Raw genomic sequence first — 22,960 nt, forward strand, 5'->3', positions numbered from 1 at the left:
TACATTGTACTCGTTACATTAGTTGCGTTGTGCAGCTCTTGCCTATAATGCTAGCAATGATATTACTTTGGCATTAGTAGCTACTACTTTGGCAAATTCAACCACAGGGCCCTCCTTTGAAGCGATGATAGCTAGTATTGAATGTCTTTGTGCGTTAACAGGGAACCTATAATGCCCATGAATAGTAACTGTTTTAATCCGGTTGTTTGCATATGATGTACGAGCCCTTGACCACTATCATCTACTTGTATCTACTTGTTTACCGCTGCTCATGTTATGTGTTCTGGATCTAGTTTACTGCTGCAGGGGAAGGGAAACCAATTCTGGTTTACTGCTGCAAGAGTAGCTGCCAAAAAAAAAAAAAAAACCCAGTGGAACTCGATTCTCTTATACTCGATTTCCTTAAATGAAAATCGAGTCTCTGATACTCAATTTCCTTAAATGGAAATCGAGTATAAGATAGTCGAGTTCCATTGCGAATTTTTTTTTTTTTTTTAATCCCAAGTTGAGAACTAATTTCAACAAGCAAGTAAAAATTTATATTTTTATAACTTATTGCTTTAATTAGAAAAGGATAGATCTAAAAAGTCACGAGAAATATAACAATTAAGAAAACTTTTCTATTCTGTGCATAAAACTAACTACAATGAAGAAATTGTAAGAGTCAAATTCAATGAATTAGGTTATTTGTCTCCATATATTGCAAGGAAAAAATAATGAAATTATAGACTAAAGAGAACCACACCAAGTCTAAAAGCTCAAATTTGAAATTTGTTTACTTTATCTCATTTGAATTGCAAGTTACACCACCGATTGAGCGGGTTCAAAATAGCTTTAAAGGATTGCTATCAGTAACAAGTACACAAATTTCAATTTGTTAATTTGCAATTAAATTACTTAACCAAACAGTATTCCACACAATTGAAGTCTAAAAATAAATGTTAACTTCAACCCCCAAACACATGAAACCCTGCTACCTGATCTTCATTTCCTTTGAATAATTGAAGAGCTTCTATGACTGCTTCCTTCCAGCCATCCAGTCTGCATAAAAAAATAAATAATAACAAAATACAATTCATGAGAAGATAAACTATGTCATTCACAAAAAAAGTTAGAAAAATTAAACAAAAAAAAGGCCAAATTTATGTAGAATTCAAATGTACATAACCAAATTCCACGAAGCCATCATTGAGAAAATTCTGCTATCCATCCACACAGACACTAAACTAATAAAAAATTGTGCCACTAAGATCCACAAAAAGCTTAACGGCAGATAAAATAGAAAGCTTAATGCCCACAAAGCAGATTCTAACATAATTGCCAAACAATTTGGTTAGCAGAGTCAGTGATATAATTTCTTTAGTTGCCTAATGTCCGAACAACAAAAGCACATTCAAAATAAATAAATAAATAACAAAAACCATCTTATTTGATTTTCCCATATCATTTTAAGAATTAAACCAATACAACCATAATCTAATATTTTACCTAATCACAAAGAGAAACATTAAGAAACAACATACTAAAGAGTTCAAAATTATAATCATGTATTAAAGAAAGAGACGAAGTTTACCATATTGGATTCAAGGATCCTTTTAACAATAGAAAGAGAATCATGCAGAGATCTCTACATGTCATCAAGCCTATAGTCATTTGCCCCTCGGAGGATCAAGGAAACCTAGAGAAAGTTTGTTGTAAAAAGAACACATCAATGGCACATCCTCAATGTGTAATTAATATGTAACAATCAATACATTAAATAAATAAACAAGTGAAATTTTATATTAAGCATTCTTTGAATATAGCTCAATGGCACATCCTCACATACTGTGTAACTTACCAATATAAAATAAATAAATAAAATCATTCTTTGAATATAATTTAGCATACGGTATCAATAGTCAAACTTAACAGAGGTATAGCACTCATTGTCAAGCCCATAGGAATTCCACAAGGATTACAAGCAATTGGGTCCCAAACACAAAACTAAATCCAAATTCAAACTAAAATAAATTACTCACCGCACTTGTAGTTTTAGTCCCCTTTATCAATATCACATCATCATCAGCAATGCGCTCCTCAACAACTTCATCTGCATATCCTAACAGTGAAGAATCACATGATTCCTCTTCTTCCATATCAGCAAATGTTGATACCTGCATCATCCATCAATAGTACAGAATCATTTCCAGAATAATAATGGTTAACCTGTCCAAAATCCAGTAAAATTATCGTAAACATGCAGCGGAGAATCGACGATGTGTCAACTTGAATTGAATAAAGAAAGAGCTAAACATAGATTCCAACAATTCCCTCCCTCATCACTCTGGAAATTCAGGATCAATGTTCTACATTATCCATTAATTAAGTTGGGAACACATGCCTTCAAACCAATGAAATGCCAAAATAACAAGAAGTGCAATAAGGTCTCATCTAACAAGGCATTCTCTAAGACAGAACTGAGCACACAGCCTCAACCAAGCGACCTCACTCAAATCATAGACCTCACTGCTTCCAGTCATCATATGGGAATTCTGGAAGACTTGGAAATTGGTATGTGCCGATGCACATATGGTTTAATTTATTAGGCAAGGACTAAATTAATGTCCAAAAGGAAATTTAAAATAATATAAAACACCCAACAAGAGATACAAACATATTCAAGTGTACGCATACCACTACGCCTATATGAGAACATGAATAGGATAGAACTCGATTTCATAATAAGTGGCTCAAATTGCATTTTTTAACTTGTTCAATAATGCATGTCCACATCCAAAATTTATAGCATTAATTCTGAACTTTTCCAAAACACCCACAAAAACCAATAAAACACACTAAACACTCATCAGAAGTCAACGATACACAGATGCCTTGTTTAAGTATAGAAAGTGTATCAATTTCAATAACATCTACATTCTTGGAACAAAAAATCCATATTACATTCACATGTACAACAAATCAGCATACCAGATTTGCAAAGAAGTCACTGTCACCAGATATCAACTTTGAGGACATGCTTGTCTTGGCACAGTTAATTAGACAATCTTTTCCAAGGTTTTCAACCTAAAAAAATCAACAAAAAAACCTTATCAGGAATATACTATTACATACGTTATAGCTTAGACAAAGCATTTCATTAAAAAGAAAATTAGCTTCAGCCTAGCTCATGGTCTCTTTGATTTTAGTTAAAGATCCTAACGTAATTTCTCCATCAGCTTATGCACAGCTTCTTTTTTGTGAGAAACGAGGGTAAGAAGAATTTGAAGCCAGACTCAAGTCAGGGTAAGAAGAATTTTTATGTCTCAATTGGCAATACACGGAATCTACATCCAAACATTCTTGACCAATATGAAACACAGTGGTTTCTGCATTGGCACCAGCATAACTTTCAAGAAGGAATGCACGACAGTTAGTGTCAACCTAAAGCAGAGTCATCAAGCATGACAGATCACACTCTATACAAGAGTGGACGCCTACAAATTATTGACTAAGAGAATTTTGAAAGAAAACAACTGAAAATCATTGCAGACATACCTCACCCCTCTCCCTAACCCCCAAAAATTTGATAGAACAAAGAAAACACATGTTACACCAATAAAAATGTTCAGAGTCTGTAACAGGCATGATCTCTGATAAATTAGTAATCATGGATTTCTGGTTTAAAATATCTTTTCTTATTAAGTTTTCTTAGCATCTAAAAAGATGCAGGCATAGCAAATACTCACCTCTATGCTGATCAAGACACCAGTAAGAGAGCTAGCTTTCTTTGACAAGGTCAAAAAGTCAGCCAATGTCAGTTATCTTCCAGCATTTTTGTACTTTGGATTCCGGAACAATCTGTAGCCTGCATAGGGATTTGCTATGGACGCTGCAAGAATTTAGAAAAAAAATGCAGGGATGTTAAATATGATTCTAGGAGTAACTTTGCTATTCATTGTATTCACAAAAACAGAACAGAATATGCCAGTCAAATAACATAACCAAAATGCACTAGAAGATATAGAACAAGGAAAGCAGATGAATTGTCATGAGAAAGGGCCCTCTCAACACATAAGAATTTAGGATGTCTCAATTTATGTTCCCTCTCTAAGGTCCAAATATCTTTTCCAAAATGTTACAACATCCCAAAAGTTAAGTGAAAGATTTACATTTTCAGACTAAAGTTGACTAAATCAACCTGTAAAGTTGTAGTAACATTTACTTCCTTTTTTTTTTATATACGTTTGAAGTGGGGGAGGGGCAGGATTCAAACTTAGTCATCTACATTAGAAACACCAAGAGAAGCCATTTGACCTAAAGCCTAAAGCCTAAGGGTCATTGGCAATAACAAGTACTTTCTGACTCTTCCTTGTACCTCCTGAATTTTCTACATACATGTATGGTTCAACACTGCAGTAGTTCTCAGAGACATTACATAGAAAGTTTGGATGTGTGGCTCACTACATTTACGCACCACGTAATTGCATGGTCTATGTGATGACCCAAATCACTAATAAAATCAAGAAACAGTCATGCTCCAATTAAGAATACTGATGAAAATAGAGTTATAAGATATTCACCAGTGACGTGTTAACCAATAATTAGAAGTTAGTAACATTTCCTTAGGTTATAATTTTGCAAGGAATTAGGTAGGATGTTTCTCTCATAGTAATAACAAAAGCTGTGTTTGGAAAAAATAATTTTAAATAACATTCTAAATATTACATTTACACCACAGAATATGTAAATGACAACCAAATTCAACTTACGTGTCAAAGAGTGAATCTGACTCCATGTCGGGCTAAAGGTCAACAATAATATCCTAAAAATGTCACCAATAATATCCTAAAAAATAATGTTGTCATATAAATACAGTTAGAGAAGCTCATCGATCAGTTACGAGCAGAAAAGTATCAAAGCTTTTATTAGAAGCAATATGCTATAGTGATATACATTGTGCTGAAGCATTTTGACCTAGATGAGCAAAGCAACCTGCAATGTGAGAAGAGAAATCAGCATCTTGAAGAAATTATTATTGAAATAAGCAGGCAATAATCTATCATAGAGAAAATTAATTGATTATGTCCGAAATATGTAGACATTACTGTTAAATGAAATGCAACTATAAGCAACGGTATTTTAATCCTTCAGTTCTTAAAATGTAATTGTGGCCTCTGGCACACAAACATATGCAAGTACAAATAGAACAAAATCCAGTTTCACTGAAGGATTTACTGATCTTAATCAAACATGACCAATTACCCATAATTGTTATAGACAAACATCTCCCTAACTGCACACCCTGCGGTATATCATAGAACATAAATTGGAGCCTAGCCTTGTAGCCTCTTAATAAGTTCTTCCATTTAGTATGGTTTTTATTCATAGGACACACCATTCAATGATGCACTTCTAATTTAATCATTCTTCTCTATCGACCTCACTTTTATATACCTCTACTTTATATGTAAACTAACAACAACAACAACAAAACCTTAGTCCCAAATTTTTGGGGTCAAACTATGAATCCTCAATAGATTAGTCAGGATAGGCCACAGGTATTTATATGTAAACCATAATAAAAATTAAAACGGACATTGATGAGTATTATGCATCTTTCCTTCAGCTGTACCATCTTTTACAAAAATTACAACAGAGAATCAATCTTGAAGTCCAGCTGAGGTCCCTAAAATATTTATACTCTTACTAAATAATTTCTTCATTATTGTTGTGTTTCTCCTTGAGTTATAAAATGCTGTCACAAATTCAAACACCATACTTTTTTTTTTTAGGTAACAAAAAACTTTATTAAAAAAGAAGCCAACCCGAGTACATTGGGGATGTATCGTGGGGACAAAAATCAAGGAACATACATGAAAGGGAACTCCACTACAATTCCTGCAGTCTTTTCATTGATTCACCATGCATTGTGACAATGGCCTAAGCATTCATAGAGGCCACTCAATGAACATACTACACAACCATCTAGAACCTATTGCTGTTATAATCTCATATATGATGAAGTGTATGTAAGATAATCAATTAAGCTGATAAACAATCAAATTCAAAAATGCTGCATTAAAGCTCTATTTCGGAACTACAAATAACTATGAAAATGGAGGATTCATTTTGTTCACATTGATAAACATGTGAACAAAATTTAATATTTTTAAAAATGAAAAATGAAAGCAAATTATATGCTAATTAAAAAAGGCAAGAAAATTTTGGATGTCAGGATCTACTGACATCAGTCAACCATTCAAAGGAACCTCTAAAACAGTTGTATAAATTCACAGAATCATTATGTTTATACATCAAAGGATATGCGCTCCATTAAACATTATCAGCACAGTAGAAAGAATGCAAACAGATAACAATGATCTACTGAAACATATGGACCATACCTCAGGAAAGAAAGCAACAGTCCAACGCAAGTGCTGAGTAGCCAAGCAATAAAGCCATACTGCAAAAAATTGCAAAATAAAGATAAAACACTCAATAATGCTATTAGAAATAGCTTATAATGGATACTAATGCACAAAGTGAAACGCATTCATAATTACAAATTGCAATGGATAGCTTTTTTAAGTATTAGAGTTAGAAGTAACAATTAGTTTTATGATGGAGATAAATTATTTGGTACAGGAATTTGCAACTGAAGTACCATATTTATAAAGTCGCCTTAGATTAGAGATGGAGTAAGTGGTAGTGCCAGCCTTTGTTAAAAGGCTTTTACTCTCTGTAGGAAAGCTGGGTTAAAGAAAAAAAATTAAGTACGCAAAATGCTTGTAGGCTCATAGCAGCTTTTCTCCTACAGATTCCTTTATTTAGATAAGCAATTTCATTCAACTTACAGAAAACAACTGATCAGAAAGACAAGCAAGTAGGCTTCCTTCAAGAACGAACAGTTTATTCATTTTTACAGGTTAATTACAAGACTATATACATATCCAACTCAACTTCAAAGACTTCCACACTGCAGAAAATTCAACTATAACCACTTTCGACATAAAAACCACCATATTTCCATATCGAATACATGCACTCATACTTTGCGGGGTTTCGATGTCATGCCCACATCTTCCACTTGAAGTGATCGTAGGAAAGCCATGATTGAACATACAACTGGAGAGAGCAGCAGCACCGCAAAGCCAAATTCAAACTACAAACACAACATTTCCACCAAATATCTAAATGAGGTGAAACAATGTCATACCAAAATCACCTCTACAGTATGAAAACCCATTTAGCTCCCACCATCAAACTGGAATGATTTAAAAACCCATCAGACGGCCACCAAATAAAATGAAAATTAGTCTAAGGAAGAGAGATCCTACTACCTGTTGGTGTGTAGCATTAATGATTTTGATGGTCTTTGGACGAAAAATTGCCACAATGATTGTTTCAAGGATGAAGACAAAACTAAAAAGAACCCACGCTCGCTCTGGAGTACCTGCTACATGGTGTAATACAAGTCTAGACAATTGAAGCCATTTTTCAAGCCCATGAAGTCTCAGCTCTTCTGACAAAGAAATTTGGTGGGGCATAGCATTGTCAACACTGTTTGAGTCAATTACAGTGATATCAGTGTTGTCACGATGATCCCTATCTGCATCCAAACTACTCCTCTGTAGCAATGCCAGTATAGTTGGATCCAAGTTCTTCTCCTTCAACATCATGGCAAAATTAGGATCCAATCCTTTATCTTGCAATAAGTTAGTCAATTCGAGGTCACCATGCCTTGCCCTTCTTTTCAACATAGATGTAATCCTAGGGTCATTCAGCCTTTCTTGGAAGGCAAGAGCTAAATAGTCTAACGCTTGTTGAATTGCAGAAGTTGAAGCACTAGACTCACATCCTTGGCTTTCGAGCCCACTACTACAACAAACCATCAAGGAGCTAGTGTGATCAACATTTTTATCAGCACACGATGTCCCTATCTCAGCCTCTTGAATGGCAGAACGACAGGAACTGCTGCGTAATGCTAATTTGGCCTTCCACTATCTATGCTTTTATCACTGTTTATTCCCTCTTGTGAACTAGCTGTTCAACACAGAACAACATTATTCCAAGAACCACCATCAACTGTGCATTGTGCCATACTTCTTCCATTTGCTTCAATTACATTACCAAGGTGACTCGCTTCAACACTACTACTGCGTTTCATACTTGAGCCGCAACCTTCAGAAGAGCTAGATGAACTGTTCTGTTCCTTTTTACGAAATCCTTCTCTTAGACGAATCACTGTGCTCTGTAAGGCATCCCTCCTAGCTGCCAATGGATTCGTAGCTGATAAATGACGAGAAACTGCAGCCCCCAATAGAACAGATGCTACAACGGCATAACTAACACAATGCCCCAAGTACCTAAAATGAAGAGAAAATACAATGACTGTGACAACAATGACAAAAACCAGTGACATTACAATTGATGTTTGAGATCAGAAAGTCTATAACAAACCAATAATGCACTCCAAAGCAAATTAGAAAAACCCGAGAGGTGCCAGCTACAAACAATGCTGCAACACGACTATTAAGAAGCTTAAAGCCATACAGGCATGCGCCCATGTTCCAATCTACATGACAACAAATGCATTTGAATAAATTAGCACCATAATAAGTAATAACATCTTGTTGTTGAAGCAAAGACAGTAATACAAATTGCCCATTACATACTAATAGAGTGATTAAAAACATACCAAGAATGATAACTGCAGCTGATGTAACGGCTCCCAGCCAATGTGCCTCCTTTGCTGTTACACCATATAAGATGGAGTACACAACAAGTACCATAAGTGAGCCGAGGTAGAGAAGTCCGAGATGTGAAGCCCTATAAATACAAAGCAAAAAAATTAAAATATGGAAGACTATGGAACAAGATTCAGGAGGAAGAATAAAATTCAGATAAATCAAATATGCACCATAATTGTCAAGTAGAAATTGAAGCAAGGTTAAACTGCATATTCAGTCTTCAATATTTGATCTTTGTTAAAATCATCCTTATTCTTTAAAAATTGTTTAAATTTAGTCCCTATACTTTTAAAATTGTTTCAAAAAGGTCATTATCATCTTTTGATTGATGGAAATGCCGATGTGACAGAGAAAATTCATGCCATTTCATCGAAGTGATCACAGTTTCACAAATTCTGTTTGTTACGTCAGCATTTTCCATCCATCAGATGATGGTAAGGACCTTTTTTTTTTAATAAGTACTATTGGTAACAACCTTGTTAAAACATTTTAAAGTATAAGGATGATTTTGAAACAAATGTCAAAGGTTGAGGACCAAATATGCAATTTCAGCTTTAAACAGGTCAAAATCTAACACCCAATCTAATTTTAATACAACCACACCCAAATCTAACACCCAATCTAATTTTAAAACAACCACACCCTCCCTTCCCAAAAAGAGAGAAGAAACATGTCAACCTCAATGAAGTACAATAATAATACCTACTCTATACTGCACAAATCCCCATTTTCAACTTGTCTACATTGAACCATGAAGAAGGTTGTGAAACAAATTATGCAACTATTTAAATCACAAACTTAAAGACCCTTGCCATCCTAGTAATAACCAACAGCTATCAACAATATGAAGATCCAGCAACAGCTGATTAAATATAATAGCTAAACTTCTGTGCAAAAATAATGACTTGCCTACGAGATTGACGAGGATACAATTCATTGAGGTCTGGTGGCTCTGGTAAACAAGCCACAGGACCAACTTCTATACAATCAGAATAAGCAAATTTGTATGCCCGCCGCACATACTCGTCCACATCTAAGCCATTTCCTGTATAGTAGGGAAGAAAATCGTTAAGAAAATAATAGCAGTAACTACAAGATTCATGCCTTGAGTAATTCAAAGTACCACAGTGCAATTATACCCCGGTAATCACGTAAGTGAAGAAACAGGCATCAGGATGAGAAATTACAAGGCTTACCATTAAATACCATTCTGCAAATAAAGAGCATGTTGATTGCCAAGGCAATTGCTGATGCACCAAAGAAGAAACCAGAAGGTGAATATCGCTCAGATGCACTTGAACTAGCTGTAACATACACAGCACAAAGTTCATATGCACAGAGTAGGAAGACAGCCAGAAGAAGTAGAATAGCAACAGCCCCTGTTAAAGCAAAAAGGAGGAAGTTAAATGCATGGATAAAGTCAACTTTATAAGCCTCCGTGTGTGTGTGTGCAAACATGTAAAGACATACTATAAATCTTTTTTTTTTATAAGACATACTATAAATCTATAACAGAAATTATCCCCCCACCCTCTATCCTTCATTCTCCCTATCAGCATTGAAAAGAAAGCTTAACAACTAAATTAGACATAATAACAACAAGATAGAAACAAATCTATGCCAATGAGCTCTAGCTCAAATGGCACCTCGTCCCCTAGTAAGACTAAGGTGGAAGGTGAGGTCATGGGTTCAACACCCATGGGGATCTTAACTTACCTATAAAATAAAAGAGAGTGAGAGAGATAGAAATAGATCTATTTAACAAAATATAATATAAACTCCCATCAACCATTACTCAAAGAACACATTTTTACAAAAATTAACAAAGAAAATTCTCTGCTTGCTCGTTTTATCCATTCTTTCATTTCCCTTTTTCTTAATAGGTTGCTCCACCCACCAAATATCCTTGTTAATTTCCCTATTATCCGTTTTCTTCTGCCTTTCTCATTCTTTCTTCTTCCTAACCTATCCCTCTTTGTATCCGCACCTCAAAATTTAAACCATAATCAACAAATAATAAAATAGTAAGTAGTTGCTCCTTAATAGTATGTTTTTCTCTAAATACTAAATGCAGTATGTTCACCTTGTCTTACCCACTATGAATCCATAAAAGTTCAAATATGCCATCTGAGGTGGGCTTTCTTACCACACTTTATTTAAAGTGTAAGGATCCATTCCACTCATGTTCAGAAAGCTTATGCAGGCTTTCATAATCACTTTGCCATCGCTATTTCATTTGCTTTCTGTTTTTCAAGTTGGAAAGAGACCACTCTGAGCAGACAAATTATAGTCAAGCAGCTGGACTATAAACTACCAAAATTTAAAAGTGTAGCCACCATTACTGTGCTAGATCTAGATCCTAATTCCTAACTCCAAAAGTTAATTTTTTAACCCCCATGGACATAATCTATGGGGAAATCATTACAGGTAAACTTTTTTTTATTGATAAGCTACACATACCTGATGGGCCTTGAACCCATGAGCTTACCTTCCTGCTCTTACAATGGGGAGGAAGTGCCATTTAAGCAAGAGTTCATTGGCACAGTGGATAATTTTATCAAGAGGAAAAAAAGGTTTTTTTACATTGGTGCTGTTTGTTTTTAGATGGAAAGAGACCACAGTTTAAGCAAACAAATTAGAGTCATGCAGCACAACTGTAAACTACTAAAGTCTAACCGTTTAGCCTCCATGACTGAGCTAGATACTACAGCTGTTGGCTTCCCTTGGAATGCTATATTGCAGGCTAAGGTGCCACCAAAAGTTGACCTTTTTTGTCCATGGACAGCATCGATGAGAATATGGTGGATTTTTTTATATATTATTATTTGTAAAGCTGGGCGTCTTTAACTCATGACCTCACCCACCATGCTCTTACAAGGAAGAAGGTGCAATTTGAACTAGAGCTCATTGGAGCGGATAATTTGACTAGGGAAGAAAGGATTTCTGAAATTGGTGCTGCAAGTCAAGTAAAACTGAAAGTGCATGGTGGGGATCACCATTTTCTTATCTGCCATATTGAAAGAGAGATGTGGTAGTTATTTTTCCTATTGTTTGAAATTAAAAATTCCAAATTCAGGGGGTTTTTCTTTTTTATTGTTGATAATGGAGGTTTGGGTGACACAGCACAGTGTTTGGAAAGTGGTACTATTGTGCCTAATGTTGACAATATGGTGGGAAACTAAATAAGACATTTCAACAGGCATAGTATAGGTTTCCGAGGTTGTTGTATCGGTGGATTGCTCCTTCAGGCAGTATGTCTTCTGCTTTTTTTTTTTTTCTTGAATTCCTTATTCGTGCAGTTGTGTCTTAGGGACTATACTGTGTACTTTAGTTACCCCTTCTTTAATATTTTTTTTTATTATTTATGAAAATAAGAATTAATTTAGGACAATCTTATGTAAACATTGTGCATGCATGAGGTCTCTTCTCATTCTAATACAACTTATTAAAAGAAAAATATTCCAGGTTTTTAGCGCCTATTTTAGCATGTAAATTGACTCCATTTGGTTCCCATTGAAGATGAAATTTTCAAAAGCCCATTGCAGATGAAATATTTGAAATCCCTTTACGAAAGTTCCATTAAAAAATGATCTCCAATCACTTGACAGGCATCTGTAATTTTAAATTTAATAGACTACTATGCAGAATAAATGTTGAAAGGAACTACCAAACATTCTCATTTTCTGAAAACTTATTCAAAAGAAGCCAAAAATAAAAATTATTTAACATATATATATATATATATGAACTCATACAAGTACAAGCAACCAGAAATATCACTTTGGAAGCAGGAATTGCATCCAAAACAGCATGCATCTTGCGAAACAAGCCCAATTGTTAAGTTGAAGCAAAATATCATTTTTGTTACCAAACATAAGAAACTCAATACAAACACTAACTTAGGAAACTTGATCGCCAACTAAATAAGATTAACAAATCAGAGTAGCAGAGTAGCCAAAACTAGTAATTTAATTAGTCAACAATAAAAAGGTCAACAGAATACATACTTGAGCTCTGCCATTGTGTTCTCCACCAAAGCATGATTGAATAGAATGCCAAAAGAAGAGCACTACCAGCCATTATTACAGCCAACCCAATTATATCTCGACCCAATATTACAATCAACCACCATCGCTAGGAAATAAGCACCACAACTGGAGAAATAACAACCATCCATGCAGACAGATTCAAGATACCACAAAGTAAACGGAGATGCGGTCCTTGCAAGATATCTGGCCATTTTCTGGCAAAAATCCAACTGGAAAGAGAAACAAGGGAAAAAAAACAAACAAACAAACAAACAAACTAAGTACAAAAGCCACAATAATGTATTTTGGGCAAGCTACAGGATGAGCAAGGAAGAATTGGCAGTATGTAAAAGATAAAATTTAGAAACCATCAGTGTACAAAAGAATTTAGAAACAATTTTCCAATATTGGAAAAAAAAAAAAAAAAAACAATACAATCAGCAATAGTATATCAAGTTTAAGGGAAACCAGAGAAACATAATTCATATGTTCTCATTTTTCAAGTCTTTCCATATACCTAATCGAAAGTTCATCCTTAAATATTCCGCTATAGTTTCCAATTTCTGAACCCTTACTCTATCTCCTCAGTTTTGCTAAAGTTCCTCACTAGTTTTCTTTACAGTCATTCTCAGAAGATGTTCATTTAAGTATACTTCCCCTGTACTAGGGTTGCACCCATTTTAGTGTTTTTTAATACATTACTTACTAATCTAAAAAAATTTCCCACTGAGAAAACTCACATATTCATCCATCATATCCTCCTCTCAAACTTTTCCATCATCTATCCCTCAAGATTCCTTATTAGAATGCAAGGTCTTTCTAAATTTTACATTTTCCTACAAAAGTATGGACCTAATTACCTACCTCTGTTACCATTTCGCTGCCATTTTCTATTCTTACTATCGTAGCAGCACAAGTCAGGAAATGAGGAAATAATTCACAAATAGAAAGCAAGTGACAACTGACCGACATTGTTGTGATTTCCCCAATTCAATACAACTCATTTGTAACATAAATAGATGGAAGCACAAGCCAACAACTCCTATGATTCCATGGCCAATTCTTCCCTTCCTCAAATTAGATATGAAAAGAAACTTATTGAACCGACTGATTTAGCTTAAATTAATAATAAATCATTTTCCCATAATTTATTATTAAAAAAATCGCTAAAATAGTTTAACTAATTGACTAAAGGCACCAAGATAGGCTCTAATAAGTTCATATTCTAGAGCTTTTAAGACAAAGGACATCATAAATATATATATATATATATATATATGTGACCAAAAGTGCCAACTACTTCACCATTGCTTGGGGTAGATACCCCATCTCCCTGATCTGTAAGATGGTAGTAAAGCTGGAAATGTTTATCCTTATAAAAATTATAGGCTAACAAGAAAAGGCTAATGACCAAAAAGGAGAGCATAAGAACAACTGATACCCCAACTTCTGCATGAAGTACAAATTCAAGCAATAAAGATTAATTACCTGAGCCACAGAAGTTGCACCATGCTGTTTGACAGCTTACTCCGATCAGGTGCAACAATTGCCACGTACCAAAATGAATAATCTAATAAGGAGGCACGTTTTCAAGTTCTACTTCAGCAGCAGCAAGATTCTGTTTAGCTGAAATGATTCTTTGTTGCCGAGATTCTTCTTGCAGCCTCAAGTGTTCCACTTCTTTATATATCTTTCTAGTACCCCCTAGGAAAAAATATAAAGAAATGGAAGACCTGAAGAAGCAAGAAGAATCTCGGCAACATAGAATCATTAAAGCTAACTTTATCTTGCTACTGCTGAAGCAGAACTTGAAAACGTGCCTCCATATGAACCTCCAAAAGATGAATTGTGAGTAACTTTGAGAACCCAATTATTGATTTTTCTGGCTGTGTGGGTTATGACGTGAACCCACGACCTGAAGCTTTAAGCCCATTTTGACGAAAAGACTTTTCAGTAAAAAAAGATTAGAAACCTATTAGAAATAAGTCATGCCATTGAAAACAACACACCCACTAGCCATTTACAAATTTAATTGTATCAAGAAACCAACCTCAGTATTAATCCTTGCTTTGGATATGGCATCATCCTTGAGCAACTTCTTCAATACCTGCACAAAGTTCACTACCCATTAGCATCACAAGTTGAAAATCTCTATACACTGCCAATAACCAAAAAACCTCAAAACATAGTCACTTGCCTCAGGAAATGGAGAAACTATAAAGAAATAGAAGACCTGAGGAAGCAAGAAGAATATTGTCAACAAAAAATCATTGATGCAACAAGTTTGCAGCTGCTGCTGAAACAGAACATGAGGCAAGATAGTTAGCTCTCGTTAATGCATGCACACGGAAGCGGGAATTAAACTTGTATTCCTTAATAACAAGAGAACCATAGATAACCACAAACACATGAATATCTTGGAGTCACAAACACATGACTATCTACCTCCAGCTAATGTCCCAACTGTATCATTCACCTAGTTCCAATAATGTACATTAAAACCAGTTTGGCCACAAAAATAATTTCATGAACTTTTCAACACCAGCTTGAAATATCCAGTTAAAGGAATGAGGTATCATTTGAGTTACCTTTTTTGAACCTTACGCTTTCTCGTATAATGAGGAGGTCTTGCATGTCCTTCGTCAGATGCCTCGGGCCTAGCTTTGTGTCCATGTTTGTGCCCCCCTGTCCCACAAGGAGGTGCCTTAGATATACGTTTTGGCCGACCTTCTGCCGCTATAGGTAACCCAACAGGCTGCTCAGCCTGAACATAGGGTGGGTCGATGGCTGAAGAAGGGCCAGTGGACGTACTGTGGGAGGGTGGGTCCTGTTGCAAGGCAGGAGGGGTTTGATCAATACCCATGTCAAAGGATGGAATAGGTGACAACTCAGGAAATGACCGTGGGGTGGATGGACGAATGTCATACCCAGGATAGGGATGTGGGGTGGGTAGAGGGATGGTGGGGCTAAGGGACTCATGAGGAGTGGATAAAGGGATGGTGGGGCTAGGGGATGGATGTGAGATGGGTGAAGGGATGGTGGGGCTAAGGGATGGATGTGGGGTGGATGGAGAGGGATCGAGGGTAGGGACAACCTGAGGGATAGCAACAGGCGGACGATAGCAACGTCCGGCAGGAGCTGTGCTCGTGCTTGGACTCTCAGTAGTGCTTGGCCTCTGAGTAGGCGCTGCCGCAGGAGTAGCTGCCTCCTCGTTCGGGGCCTCAGGTTTCGGAGGTCGTATACGGCCAATCTCATGCACTGCCTCCAGCACATCAATAATGTCCTTCTGGTCCTCCGTGCCCACTGGGTGACGCCTCAACATACGGACATATCCTTCAATCTGCACATGGAAAAACCAAGTATATTAGTAATGCAATATCAAAATCAAGAAAGCCAATCAATAGTAAAATAAAGGTTGGTTCCAAATTGATACGGCAACTGATAATTGCAAATTATAGGGACACCAAGTGTTACATTGGACTAAATTGAAATTATCTTTTGTATTAAAGATGTAGTTAGCGGATATCGTGTTCTCAAAAATGCAAATTAAAAATTCAAATGAGGAAAAAATTAAAAATAATAAAAATGGAAAGAAGAATGTATACCATAACTCTAAAGGCTGAAAGGAGATATGACCTTAGAGCATCCCAAATTAGATTTGTATATGAACAAAGTTCTCTATAAGGTAAATCAACAACATCGCCTATAAGCAATCTTAAGCAGACAACAATTTAAAAGAGAGGTTTGATGCTAAGCAAACATTGGACCACATAAGAAGAGTTCTCTAAACAGTGGTAAACTAAGTAACAAGTATGGTAAGATGTAGAACACATGGAGAAGTTACCATTAGAATCAATCTAGCACCGGGGATATCGATGAACCTTCGAGTTACCCTTTTGAACCAACCGAAGTACTCGTGCTGTAGAGGCATATCACCAAGCACTGCTTGACAAAGCCGTTGAAGGCGATGACCCCACTTCGTGATATGCATAGCATGTTTCCGCATCCAATCAACACCAACCTTCCCCCTCAAATCAATGGCATGAAGAATTGTGTTTGTGTCAACATTGCGGGGAATTTCTTGGATCATCCCAAATTGTCGAACGACACGATCCGGTGTATATATTTCTACTAGATGGAAACATACAAGCGGCACCATTACCGTTCACACTACCCTCCCTGCAACGCACCACGGCGGAAGATTCTCGTATTCATCTTGATACGGCTGCCACACCACCTACAACAGCCCAAAAACAAGTATGCAACACATTAAGCAATTATGTTTATATTTTAAAGTTTAGCAAATGTATATCTTGTTCTTGAACATGTTGAACAAGGCCTTTTCATACCTGGCTTGGCAACATTAACGCTATTTGCTCCCGATACCTGTTCCTAAAGACCTGGGCAGGCCTATTTTTCTTGTTTGGGACCCACACCCACCTACAATCAAGAACAGGGGATCAATATCTACAACTTCCCTAGTAAGATAATATTATGATTAAAACTATAATGTAATCACATATAACTACTAAGAGAATCTTGAAATTTACTCAATTAATAATATCAGTAGAATAAAAAAGTCCTTCTAAAAACAGAGCACATATAAGCCATATGAAAATCACAAAATTAAAGTATATTAACATAATCATATATATTGAAACTCTGTTTAACATTTTTAAATGTTGACATAAATGATTCATACAACCCTTTTAAATAAAAATAAAAATTTATATTTTAAGTTACATGATTGTAGGCTTAGGTAATGATCACATATTGTATATGAAGTTACTAAGGTACAAACTTACTTAAGGGACAGTGGACCACGCACTGGAGGACCATAAGCACCCACTGGTGGGCCACACTCAACTGCCGGGCACAAATAGGGGAACCTAGCCCACGCCCAATACTGGACCAACAATAAACACCCACCAATCTGACTGGCTTTCTTATCGCTTACCCTGCATAACTCTCGGTACAACCATGCAAGGCAAGCACTTCCCCGACTATACCTTCGTGGTTTGCGAAGGTCTTCCAATTGCTGCACCTACGTTAGATGCACCCTATCATTGGATTTGTCCATGAAGATTGTGTCCCCCAATAGCGCTAAGATGTAGCATCGTGCATACTTATGCAGTTGATCGTCTTCAGCATTAGGTGGCAATGGATTAGCAACTTGCTCCAAAAGCCGTTTGATGAGAATCCTCTAACCAGTAAGTTGCATATGGTCTTGATTTGTAGGTCGAAAGCCAAGGTACTCATGGCACACATTCTCCCATTCTTTTTGTGTGTCCCTGTTATAACGTCACCATCAACAGGAAGCCCAAGAAGAACCTCCACATCCTGCAATATGATGGTGACCTCACCATGTGGCATGTGGAAGGTGTGAGTCTTGGGTCGCCATCGCTCCACCAAAGCTGTTATCAGGCCATGATCAATCTCTCTACCCGGTGTCCTGAGAAGTCCCTCCAAACCAAGTGCCTTAATGATGCCAACGACTCGATCGTCCACCATTGGCTCTCAATTGGAGAACTCTTCACTACGGGTACGATAGGTAAGGGACCTTGGATCCTGCACAAAACATAACCATGGATTAACATATGACAGCAAGTGCATGTACATTGTATGAATTAAATGCATGTACATTCGTTAAATCTTTAGTGGTGTGTTTTACCTGCCCATTCCAAATAGCTTCTGATCGATGGTTGGCCTGCAACGTCAACACTGACATGTCAATGGGGCCAGGCCGCGCATGGTTAATCTGTCCAGCATTTGCAGCAGCCATACTACACAAGAATGATAAGCAATTAGCACATACTAGACATTATTGAAAACAAAAACAAAAACAACCTAAGAAATATTGTCAATAATAATACATAATGAAACAAGGAAAATGGATCGAATGAACTTATTACTATAAGATTCCCCTAAAAAAAAAAAAAAAATTATAAGAATATCATGTTGTACTTGTACAAGGTCAAAATGTTACTACTAACGACATAGAAGTCATTCTCAATGAATTGAGTGCTGAAATACACATGTTCAAACGCTCGAATTCCATTAACTCAGAACTGCTTTACTAAGCCTGTTAACTAAGTCTCTCTTGTTGGGTATTGGATACCGAATCCATTCTAAGACCTTGTTAAGGGGCTTATAATTGATGACTAGTCTAGGGACACCTCTCTCAATCTCAGCGTTTTTCTGGACATAAAAGGCTGGACAAGACCATGGTGACCTAGAGTTTCTAATGATGCCTTTTCTAAGGAGATCCTCTATTTCTGTCTTGCAAGTATTCATGAGGTCCTGGCTCATCTGGATAGGCCTGGCTTTGGTTGGGATGTCCTTTTCATGGAAATCCTTGACATAAGGTAGTGCAACTTCGTGCCTTTTCCTATGCCAAAAGGCCGTGGGAAGATCAGAACAAACTTCCTGCATGAGTTTTTCTTCAAACTTTCTAATGTTGGATTGGAAACTTCATCTTTTGATCTATCCCTGGCTCTGATACCAAATGGGGGGTAAGCTACTTAATTACAGAGGGAGAGCGTGTCGATCTGGGCAGACTCAATGCGGAAGGGAAAATAGGTTACAAATGTAGTTCTGGTACATTGGTAAACTAAGGGGGAAGAGAAGAGAGCCATTCTGATTACAAAGTATTTCAGAGTACTAAGTAAAAAGCTCTGCAGGAGAGGAGAGGACTTATGAGGATTAAGCCTGCTGAAGACTAAAGCCAAAGGTCCCTTTTATAGCTGAGGAGAGCCTTGGATAAGATCAGGAGACTGCTGAAATCACGGAGAGTAAATTGCTTTAACTGAGGGTAGATTCTTTTCCACCGAAAGCAAATAGTAATTCCCATGATTCTGACAGGGGTACTGTAGAGTGAACAGTAACTGGTCACTGTTTATGAACAGTGTTTTGTCCCCTTGTTTTTCTGGAATAGTGACTCTGCATAGTGTTCTGGACTGTGCAGTGAATAGTGGTTTGTCTGCATGCGGGTACTGTTCTGAATAGTAACCGGTTCTTTGCAAAAGATGATTTCTGAGTTTCTGGAGGCTGTTCTGGAGCGTCCTGAGGTATCCGGGAATCATATATTAATCGCTGTCCAAATTATAACCATCATAAGGATCTTGTGAATCCTGGAATGGGTCAATTGGGACACGGTTGCATGAGGCTTCAGAAGAGGCAGGAGAATCCTTTTCTACTGACTCTAGCTGTGCAGACTGAAGGAGTAGCTGTTGGGCAAGATCTTTGAGTTCCCTGCTTGATTTCCCGGAGAGTACTGAATCAAGGCTGGACTGAGATCTTGTGCAATGAGCTATTGGTTTCTGAACTGGAATTGGAAAGTCTTTATACATTTTGGTGATAGCATCAGTTGGTCTGAACTTATCCCACCATTTTGTAAAGAATTCCCTATCAAGTATATTCTGATTTATGGCATAGTTCCACAAACAAATCCAGTGGATTTTGTATCGAGCTGTCATATGCAGGATAGCTGGAAACTGTGAAGAATGCCTATCTGTCTGGAATTTGGAAGCAAAGTATCTTAGTGCGTCCTGTAGAGGTTCTGGGAAGTTCTGAGGGTTGAACCAAACATTTCCCACCACTTGAGGAACCACGAAGTATTTGTCCTTTGAAATTCCTGTCGAACTGAATAAACCATGAGTGATCATAGGTTTCTGTTTGGAAGAATAATACCTTTTCAAATGCATCCATGTAATCATAGTAGTTATACAGGGGTTTTGAGCCCTTGAGCGTTGTAAGTGTTCCGAGAGTGGAGGGATGTCCCCAGTCTTTGCAGCTTACAAAACTCTGTATTGTGAACTTATGATACAGGACAACTGAGGGGTTATCCCTGTCTCTGATATCTTCTATCCTGGCAGACTTCTCTTGTGTAAGAATGCCTTTATAGAATTTGATGCTTTTTTCTGGGCTTTTGGGAAGGAAATGCCATTCAGGAGGCAAGACTTCCATTGCTAGTGCCAGTGGATCCGTTATATGAGCTAAGTGTGGCTCAATATAAGAGATATGCTGAACAAAAGGTTTTTTAATATAAGAAGCTCTACCTGTTCTGGGAGGGAGAGTATATGAAGGCTTTTTAGACACAATCGGACCAAAGGGTTCTTTATCCTTGCATGGAGCTAAAGTTGCTTTGGGAGGAAGTGTGGCTAAAGCAGAACTATAACTTTGTTGTCCTTGGGGCCTCTGGTAATTTGGTTTCGGGATTGTGGAGACCAAATAACGATTGGCTACAACGGATGGTGATACAGGTGCAACTTTGGGTGAACTGGAGAAGGGTACTAAAGGACCAGGGTTCTGTGCCTGACTAGTACTCCTATTTTGTTTAGGCAATTTAGGGGGTTGGGGTTGTACGGGTTTCTTCCCGGACATTTTGTTCTGGATTCTGCAAAAATTCACGGGTTAGGAAGTCAGGGATACTGTTTTGAGTTCCTGCTATGAATTCAATGTCAAAATCGAAAACGGAAAGAATAGCTTGCCAACGTGCAAAAATTTGTTTTGATGCAATGTTTTGAACATCTTTTTCTAAAACATGTTTTGCAGATTTACAGTCAATTCTAATAAAAAACTTTTGATTCAAAAGGTCACTTTGGAATTTTGAAATGCATAGTACTATAGATAAAATCTCTTTTTTAATAGTACTATAATTAAGCTGAGTGGGAGTCCAAATTCCTGAGTGAAAACAGACAATCTGTTCAGGGGAAGTGGGACTAACACGCTGAAGGAGAATACCACCTTAACCAACGTTAGAGGCATCTGTTTGGACTACCTTGAAGGAATTTTCTGAGGGGATTCCGAGACAAGGGAGTGACTTGACATATTTCTTGACTTGTTGGACAACCAATGTATGAGTGGGTGTCCAAGGAGGAGGATTGTTTCGGAGTCTATCAAAAAGAGGCTTGCACTGTTGCCTAAGGTTTTGATAGAAATCAGAAATGTAGTTGAGGGATCCTAAGAACCTTTGGAGTTGGGTTTTTTCTAGGATCTCATCAGGGAATTTTTCTGCAAACTGTATAGCTCTATCTATGGGTTTGATGACTCCATGTCTTATATCAAAACCTAAGAACCTAACACTGGTTTGGAAGAGCTTAATCTTCGGGGCCGAGACAACAAGACCATTTTTTTTTTATGGTTTGGAAGAACGTCCTGAGGTGCTTCCAATGTTTGTCTAGGGATTCAGAGAAGATTAATACATCATCTATATAGACAATGGTATGACTGGAGAATGGGTTGAAAATCTCATTCATGATATTCTGGAATTCAGAAGGTGCATTCTTGAGACCAAAGGGCATTACATTCCATTCGTAATGGCCAAAGGGTGTGGTAAAGGCTGTCTTGTACCTATCAGACTCTCTGATTTGTATCTGCCAGAAACCACTCTTCATATCAAACTTACTGAAAACCACTGCTTTACTAAGCCTGTTAACTAAGTCTCTCTTGTTGGGTATTGGATACCGAATCCATTCTAAGACCTTGTTAAGGGGCTTATAATTGATGACTAGTCTAGGGACACCTCTCTCAATCTCAGCGTTTTTCTGGACATAAAAGGCTGGACAAGACCATGGTGACCTAGAGTTTCTAATGATGCCTTTTCTAAGGAGATCCTCTATTTCTGTCTTGCAAGTATTCATGAGGTCCTGGCTCATCTGGATAGGCCTGGCTTTGGTTGGGATGTCCTTTTCATGGAAATCCTTGACATAAGGTAGTGCAACTTCGTGCCTTTTCCTATGCCAAAAGGCCGTGGGAAGATCAGAACAAACTTCCTGCATGAGTTTTTCTTCAAACTTTCTAATGTTGGATTGGAAACTTCATCTTTTGATCTATCCCTGGCTCTGATACCAAATGGGGGGTAAGCTACTTAATTACAGAGGGAGAGCGTGTCGATCTGGGCAGACTCAATGCGGAAGGGAAAATAGGTTACAAATGTAGTTCTGGTACATTGGTAAACTAAGGGGGAAGAGAAGAGAGCCATTCTGATTACAAAGTATTTCAGAGTACTAAGTAAAAAGCTCTGCAGGAGAGGAGAGGACTTATGAGGATTAAGCCTGCTGAAGACTAAAGCCAAAGGTCCCTTTTATAGCTGAGGAGAGCCTTGGATAAGATCAGGAGACTGCTGAAATCACGGAGAGTAAATTGCTTTAACTGAGGGTAGATTCTTTTCCACCGAAAGCAAATAGTAATTCCCATGAT

The 22,960-nt window shown here is 37.2% G+C and overlaps 1 pseudogene; it reads right to left on the reverse strand.

The window, feature by feature from the left end:
• Positions 1-746: 746 nt before the first annotated feature.
• On the reverse strand, positions 747-16,919 carry LOC126719450 (calpain-type cysteine protease DEK1-like; annotated as a pseudogene).
• Between the last annotated feature and the right edge of the window lie 6,041 nt (positions 16,920-22,960).

Source organism: Quercus robur, chromosome 3, assembly GCF_932294415.1.
Source record: "Quercus robur chromosome 3, dhQueRobu3.1, whole genome shotgun sequence".
Classification (NCBI taxonomy): Eukaryota; Viridiplantae; Streptophyta; class Magnoliopsida; order Fagales; family Fagaceae; genus Quercus; species Quercus robur.